Below are 7,685 nucleotides of genomic sequence, written 5' to 3'. Positions count from 1 at the left end.
CAGCAGTCACTTTCTGACAAATCCCAAGGCTAGTCTTTGTTCCCTTTCACCCAGCTGTCACTGGTGCTCTCTAAGGCACTACCACCTAGGTTGTATGTCAAGGAAAGGCAAAGTTTGCTGCTCTACCTCAAGGAAGCAGCTAGAGGAAGAAAACAGTGGAACTCCTTACTCTAGATCCCATGGAGGTGGCCACTGGTGGGACTGGTGACAGCTGTTGGAGCTGGTGATGTGTGTTGTGTGTTTCCAGCTGTCCCAGGGAGTGTGGCTTTAATGTAAGGATCTGAGGTGATCACACACATCTTAGTGGATTAGAGGAAGAAAATTTATGGTTCATTTATGTGTCAGTAGCACCAGGATATCCCAGGCATGGGTCAGAACCCCTTGGTGCTGGATCCCAGTGAGAAGACAACCCCAGTGTCAAGAGATTGGGAGTGAATGTGTGAGTTCAGCAGGGACAGGTGTAGGGGATCTGTTACAGAATCACAGAATAGTCTTGAGTTGGAAGGGGCCCACAAGGATCATCAAGTCCGACTCTTCAGTGCATGGCCTGTACAGGGGTTTTGATGAACAGATACAGACTTTAGCAGAAAAAATAACATCCCTCCTTTTCCAAGGAGAGTGACTTGTATGCATTTTGTCAGGACTGCCTTAAAAGACAGCAAACTGCCTGCTTTATAGCTTTGGACAGATGTTTTGCCATGTGAAGAGCACTTTCTCTGAAATGCAAAGTGCACATTTCTTTGTTCTTGTGTGGTGGATGTTCCCTGTGCTTGTGTGTCACCATGGCGCTGGACTGGGGAAGCTGAACATCAAAAGCTTTAGGGAGCTGTATGCCTCAATTGTTTCCACTTTCATCATCCATTAAAAAAAAAATTCTAAATGGAAGATGAGAACCTGCCTGCCTTAGGTTCATATGGAAGCAATTGCAGGACCAGGCAGCAGCAGGGTACTTACTCAAAGATGAGTAGATGGTAGGGCCTCTACAGGAAATCTGCAGCAAACAGATCGTTCAAAAATAGCTTTTTTGAGGCTATAGGATGTAAATGAAAAGAAATAGCTAATCAAAAGGAGAAAACACTGAAAGGAAGTATTTTATCTGATGTCAGAAGTTGTTGGCTTTCATTCTAATATTCTTGTTTTTTTTCTGTATATAGCTTTTAGAGTGCTCTTAAATATTCTCAAAAGGTTATTACTTTTCCAGTGGCATTAGAAAGGCTGAGATGATATTTGCAATGAGGGTAAGTGACTCTCTTGAGGTTTTGGCACCCACAGCTCCAGATTAACTGGAAATGCAGGCATTTAGTAAATCTGAAAATAAGTGCCTCTTGGCCCTGTGCACTTCAGAGAAGTCAGCCTAAGTTTTGTGAGTGGGACCAGAGCAGGAACATGGTATATTCCACACAGGGGAGATATATATTTAGGAAAATTAAGCCACCCAGAATGAATGGCAGCTCATAAGGTAGTGGCCTCCATTCTGTTTATCCAGACTATCTCATTCATGGAAGTCCGGGAAGCCCTGCTGTTAGTTCCATTGATGGGAACAGCAAGACTTCCCTTTCTGGTATTAGTTTTGGCTGACCAGAAGTGTAATTCTTACAAATTTCTGTTACTTAAAATCTCCTCAGGTTTCCAGTTTCCAAAGTAAAAGGGCTCCATTCGAGGTCTGGGGTGGATTCAAGCAGTGACTGCTAATCCAGAACTGGTTCTTGAGATGCTGCACTGGTACAGAGATGGCTTCAGCCATGATGAGGTGAAAGGCCAGGGGGACCCGGCGATCAAAAACCACCACAGGAGACAGAAGGATGATACCGATGAGGCACATGTACATACATACTCCCATATACACAGCTATGTCTCACTTGTACAGAAATGTTCCCTTGCCTCCCCAGCAGTCACTAACCCACTGCTTTTCTTCCAGAAAGTAAATCCTTGACAGACTTGAAGTGATGAGTAATGACTCCACTTTCTTCCATTCCAGCTGCCACACAGGCATGTACGTTGGTCCCTCATCAACCCAGCAAAGTTTGAATGTCTTCCCCTTTTCTTGTTGTCCTGTGTCTGCCTTATCAGTTGCTTGCTGTTATGGTACAGTTGGGATCACCTTCTCCCAGCAGGCACTGTAATTGTTTTTCACAAGGAGAAAGAAAACGCTGGTAAGCAGTGGTACACATCTAGGGAAAATGTCAGCACTTAAACCCAAGCCTTGCTTTTCCCTCTGAGCTGTCATAGCTGGATCCTCTGCCCTTCCTTACAAGTGGGTTTGAGGAGGTGGTTGTTTTGGCTGGAATTGGAGAGGCACAGGTGGTACCACCAGCTGTAAATTGGAGGAGGCACTTCCTGATTATGACCACTGCCTACACACAGATCCCTGCCAAGAGAGGAGCTGGAAGGCGCAGAAGCCTTCTCCTTACTTGGAAAAGGAGGGTAGTCATCACTCCCCTCTCCTGCAGGATTTCACCTGTAGACTTTGGGCTTCTTTGTCAGTGCTTGGCTTCCTAAAATGCTGTGATGTGAACAACCCTCAGCCACCAGTGAGAGATAGATTCTCTGAGGCACAGAGTATATAAATTAATGCATCTAACATTTAGGTACTCAGGTCTGTATATACAAGTGCATGGCATGTTTGAAAGCCGGCTTACTCTTTTAAGAGACTTCAGTATGAATTCAGATGTTTGCTTAGCCATGGCAAAATAAGTGGTGAATGACTTCCTGACCTCTGCAATGTCAAGATTTTGCCCTCTGGCCCTAAATGTCAGTGGGGAGAGGCTTGTACCAAGCTGTAGAGCAAGCATGCACCAGGCTCACCTGTGAGGAGTTTGGGATGTTGCTCTGAGAGTGGGGGCAGGAATTTCAGAGGGCAGTGACAGCTACCTGGTCTCAACTGCAAGCACAAATCCCTATTTGCACTTATGTACTTTTAGTTCCAGGTTACAATTTTTAAAGTATTGTCTGGTGCTCATGTCTCCACCTTCACGTAATGGAAACCTCTGTTTGCTGGCCTTGACTTGCCTCATCTTCAGGAAAATCGGGCTACCTTGTCACCCTGTGTGCTGAAAGCCCTTTCCCTGGGGGTGATGCCTTGGCCTATTGCCCCCTCACAGTCTTAGTTTTCATTTCTTGTCCTAAGTGTGGATCCACTGCATGGGGTGCAGCAAGTGAGGGTTAGGCACCGGAGGGTTCACCCACCAACTGCACACTCCATGCCCACGAGCACCAGAAGAGAGCCAGATTAAAAGATTAAAGTCACAAACTGCAAACCCCCTTGGGCTCCCGATGAGATCTGAGTGCCTAGCTGCGAGGCCAAACTCCCACTCCGGAGATGTGGAGCTGTGCATGCTGTCGCTCACGCTGGAGCCGCTGGCTGCCGGCAGCCCCTCCTGCTGCCAGCTCTCACTGGTTTTAAGGACCAAGAATTAAATAATAAACCAGTTTTTCCCTGAAGGATGGTCCTGAGTGATGCCTTGGCAATACCCAGGGGCTCCAGGGATGGCTTTACGCTCCCCTCATTGCACACCTGAGCTTTGGGGTTTGTAGCCTCCACTGACACCTTGCTTGCTTGTGTTGTGGTGGCTGGATTGCTTTGTTTGGGATGTGGGATGGGGCTGGAGAGGGAGGGCTGGTGGTCAGCAGCATGGTAACCACACGGGGAGGGTCGTGAGTCCTTTGATGCCATCTGGTCATTTCTTAGAGGTCTCTTACAAGCCTCACCCTAGCAAAACTACCACTAGGTATGCTCACAGGCAGTATATTTTCTCTTTCTTTTTTTTTTTCTTTTCTCCCACTTGATCTTCATTAGGACTGGGCAAATAATGGCCTTTTTGAGTTTATGGCTGAAAGCACAGAAGTCACAAAGCACTATTACTGCGTTTCTGTCTGTAATTTTTATTTGACCAAAGCAATGACTCTGAGCCAAAATGATGATTCCATCATCAGCACAATATTCAGCATGCTGAGCTCCCCAAACCAATTTTTTCCTAGTTTTGTTTTTTTTTAATATTGTTTTTATATTTTTGAGTGCTTCTTTATCAGAAACACATTGTTTCAAAGCAAAAAGTTCAGCCCTGCTATTTTGAAAGCGTTGAAATAGTATATTTGGACTTCTCAGCAGTTGTTCCTCCTTTTCCTCCCTGTGCTTTTCAGATGAAGCTCTTTGTCAGACACAGGCTGAACCTGTGAAGATGTTCAGTTCTGGAGCTCCCTGTTTCAGCACATTTCCCAGCTCTGCTTCCCAAGTGCTCAGGTGACACCAAAGTACAGTGCATGCCAGCACCTTCTGGCCCTTGCAAGAAACGGTGTGGGGCTGTGTGGTGGCCAGACAAGCAGTGCCAGTGTGACCATGAACTGCCCATCATGCAGCCCTGCCCCACCTCCAGCTGTGGGAGCACTGGGATCTCGAGGGAGGACAGCAGCGGGACCTGTGTTTCCCAAGCCACTGAAATAGGCATAACCAAAATACCACACAGACACAGCCCTAAAATGGAGTAATTTCCAGGTTTGTGCCTGTTTTGATGAAGACTAAATGCTAAGTTTTAGTAGTCTTTTTTTATTAACTGTATGCTCACACAGGTCTTTGTGATGAATCTGTATCTTCCAACTGATTATAATTAGTGCACTGGTTTATTTACATAGGATTAATGTAATTCAAATGACTAGGTGAAATTCTTTGATCTCCATGGTATAAGAGGTGAGATCATGATGATTTATGATTTTAAACAGTTGCTCCTGGCCATAAAATCTATTCATTTGAAAATCAATAGAAAGATATCACTTGCCATGTTGATGAGATAATTTCCTCTGCTACTCAGCCCTGACCTATTCTCCTGGTTTTCACCATCCTGTCAAGTTTAAATACCTTTCTTTTTCCTGGAAGCTCTGCTCCACCTGATCCTGCGCAGCTCTTCTGCTTGTCTGGGGTACTCTACTTTTAATTTGAAGCCACTTTCTGATTTATATGCTCCAAGCATGCAAATTCTTCTTCAAAACTCTTTTCCCAACCATGCATTCAGGCAGGTGCTGTAGCTGCCAAAAATATATCCAGCTTCGTATTTGTTCTTTGTTGCATTGGGTGAGTTTATAGGTGTAGGGTATTGGAGACTAAACTTTCTGATCTCTAACAAGGGCTGTTGTCTGTTCAGCAAGTCCTGCCCATTGCACAATGGTATGAATATTTATGATGCTAAATAATAATGCTTGCCTCTGACCCTCTTCATCAGCAAATCTAGCATTGCTTCACTGAGGAAGCAGTCAAATCATTATCCTAATATCCAGATGGGGAAACTGAGGTGCTGCAAGGTGAAATAACTTGTCCAATGTCAGCAAAGGAGAGCAAGAAAGGGAATTCTGTCCCCAGCTGCATGGTACAGCCACTAGACCCTGCAGCCGCCTCAATGACAGCTCATGAAATTTGTCTTTATGCAATGCATTCTTCTCTATTAACAGCAAACTATTCAAGTGTTTTCTTCACAGGTATTAATAGCCTGCCTGAGAAATATGTTTCAACATGCATTTTCAGCAGTGCTTGTGTGTGTGTTGTGCCCCAGCCAGCATCTGTGACCTGCTAGAAGGAGCCAAACTGGGGCAAGGTTGCACCTACGCCCCTGCACTCTGTTCCTCTGCTCCAGCACCCCTCCGCTCCTCCAGTGGCAGTCGGGGAGGTTGGGGACCGACCACGGAGAGGTTCTGCAATACCAGCTGCTGTGTTGGCAGCCTTGGAGTTGCCTCTGGGTCTTACTGTCTTGTCTCCTTGAATATAATGCTCACTGCTGATTTTTTTTTTCCTTTCCCTTTGATTCTGTAGCACTCGTACCCTACTCAGATTCCTCATCAATCTCGCAATCTGGGGAGTCTGAGGAAATAGAGAACGGATCATCTGCAGACTTCTTCTGTATATTATGAAAGTGTCCCTGTGCCATGTGTGATTCCAATCTCTTTTTCCTTTAATCAGACAGAACATCAGAGTGTCAGATTGCACCAGCCAGGTCTGTGCACTGGGCGGGGGAGGACGGAGCTACTTCTGCGGAGGTGCTCCCGGCTCCCTAGAGGTGACGGCGTATCCCTGGCTTCCCCCTCCCTAACCCTTTTACCTCCCCACAGCACACCCTGCTCAGCTCAGCCTTGCAAATGTTCGATGGCAAGGCATGTTCTGCCCCTGGCTGAGCCCGCTGGGGCACGACTGCTTGAGCAGCACTGGCTGCGGGGAGTCCTTGAGGAGTGGCAGAACATGTCTGCCTGGAAATCTGCGTGTGCCGCAGATGAACCCATCTCTTGCTATTTGGAGGTCTCAAGGGACCAAATCACTTCATGGAATTGGCCAGAATTTTAATGACTTCCACCCAAGTATCTTAGCACAGTGGTAGAAAAAGCATGTGTAGAAGGTTGGGTGGGTTTTTGTGGGTGTGAGGGTGCATGTGCTCCTTATACATTACACTGGAATTTCATCAAAAGCTTTTCAGCACTCTGTAGGGCCTCTGTCATGAAGATCAGACTAGCTAGTCCACACTAGGGAAGGGCCTTAAATTTTGGCATTTATTCCCTAGCTTGTAAGCATTTTAGGAAGGAAAGGAGATCTGAAATAGAGGTGAAGTTCTGCCACCTTCATCATTTGTTTAGTGTTTTATTCACTTCATGTTACAATTTTTTGCTTTTACCTACCTACTCTCAGTACACTACAACCATTTCAATATTGAAATGTAAGAGTATAGAACAGCTATAAAATTAACAGGACTCTATCCATCCCTCCCTTCCCATTTGTGCAGGGCAACATCTGAAGGACAATTTTACCTCCAGATGTCAGGACATGTGGGAGAGGGAGCAGACTCTGAGCTTGTGTGTCCTCTGTGGGATGTAAGCAGAAACAGTACCTAGACAGGAAAGTGTTTGAATGTTAATGATAGGACAGTGCTCAAAAGCACTTTAAAAACACTTCCCTGCTTTTTGCTGGGGAAATCTCAATTTGTTGGCTGCCTCTGGCCTTTTGCCCAGCATTCTCAGATCTACTGGTGAAGGGAGAGAGCAGAGCACGTTTGTCCTATTCCTCCTTCCCCAGAGTGAGATGCCAGACTGGAGAGATATGCTGCTGTTTGTGTTCCTAAGGACACACTACAGCGGGGACTACAGTCTATTCGACCCTTTCCTGTACCTGCCCTGCTACATTCAGTAGCCCGGGGCAGGCCTGAGTTACACCTCGCCCACCAACAGTGTCTGGAAGCACAGCCAAGTGGTGTGAGAATCTCCACAAGTCCATTCGAGTGCTCCTGGAGCAGTGCTGTTAGTCTCTCTTTCCCTAGGATACACACTCACACTCCCAGGCATGCAGTACCCCTGCCTGAGTCCCAGCACAGCATCAGCATCACCCTGGACTTCAGTGAGGTCCCAGGAACTTCTTGTGGGAGAAAGGATTTGTGTTGGGTGCTCCTGGTGAAACTTGGCTTCTCACCCTGATGTGCATTGTTCCTGCTCCTTTTTTCCATCAGAGTGGCTGAATTTTTGTTGCATGGTATATAAAGCATTTAGGACAAAAAGTCTATATAAAGTGTGATACTAATAATATTTTACGGCTTTAATTACCATGATTGTAGTGCCTAGAGGCGTATGCAAAAGCATTTTGAGTGGGTGGAGAGGAGGCAGCGCTGTGAACATTTTTGTGGTTTTGCTGGGCAATGCGCAATGGAGTTTTCTCATGGGAA

This window comes from Corvus cornix, chromosome 7 (genome assembly GCF_000738735.6).
Source record: "Corvus cornix cornix isolate S_Up_H32 chromosome 7, ASM73873v5, whole genome shotgun sequence".
NCBI lineage: Eukaryota > Metazoa > Chordata > Aves > Passeriformes > Corvidae > Corvus > Corvus cornix.
This window is presented reverse-complemented; position numbering follows the sequence as displayed.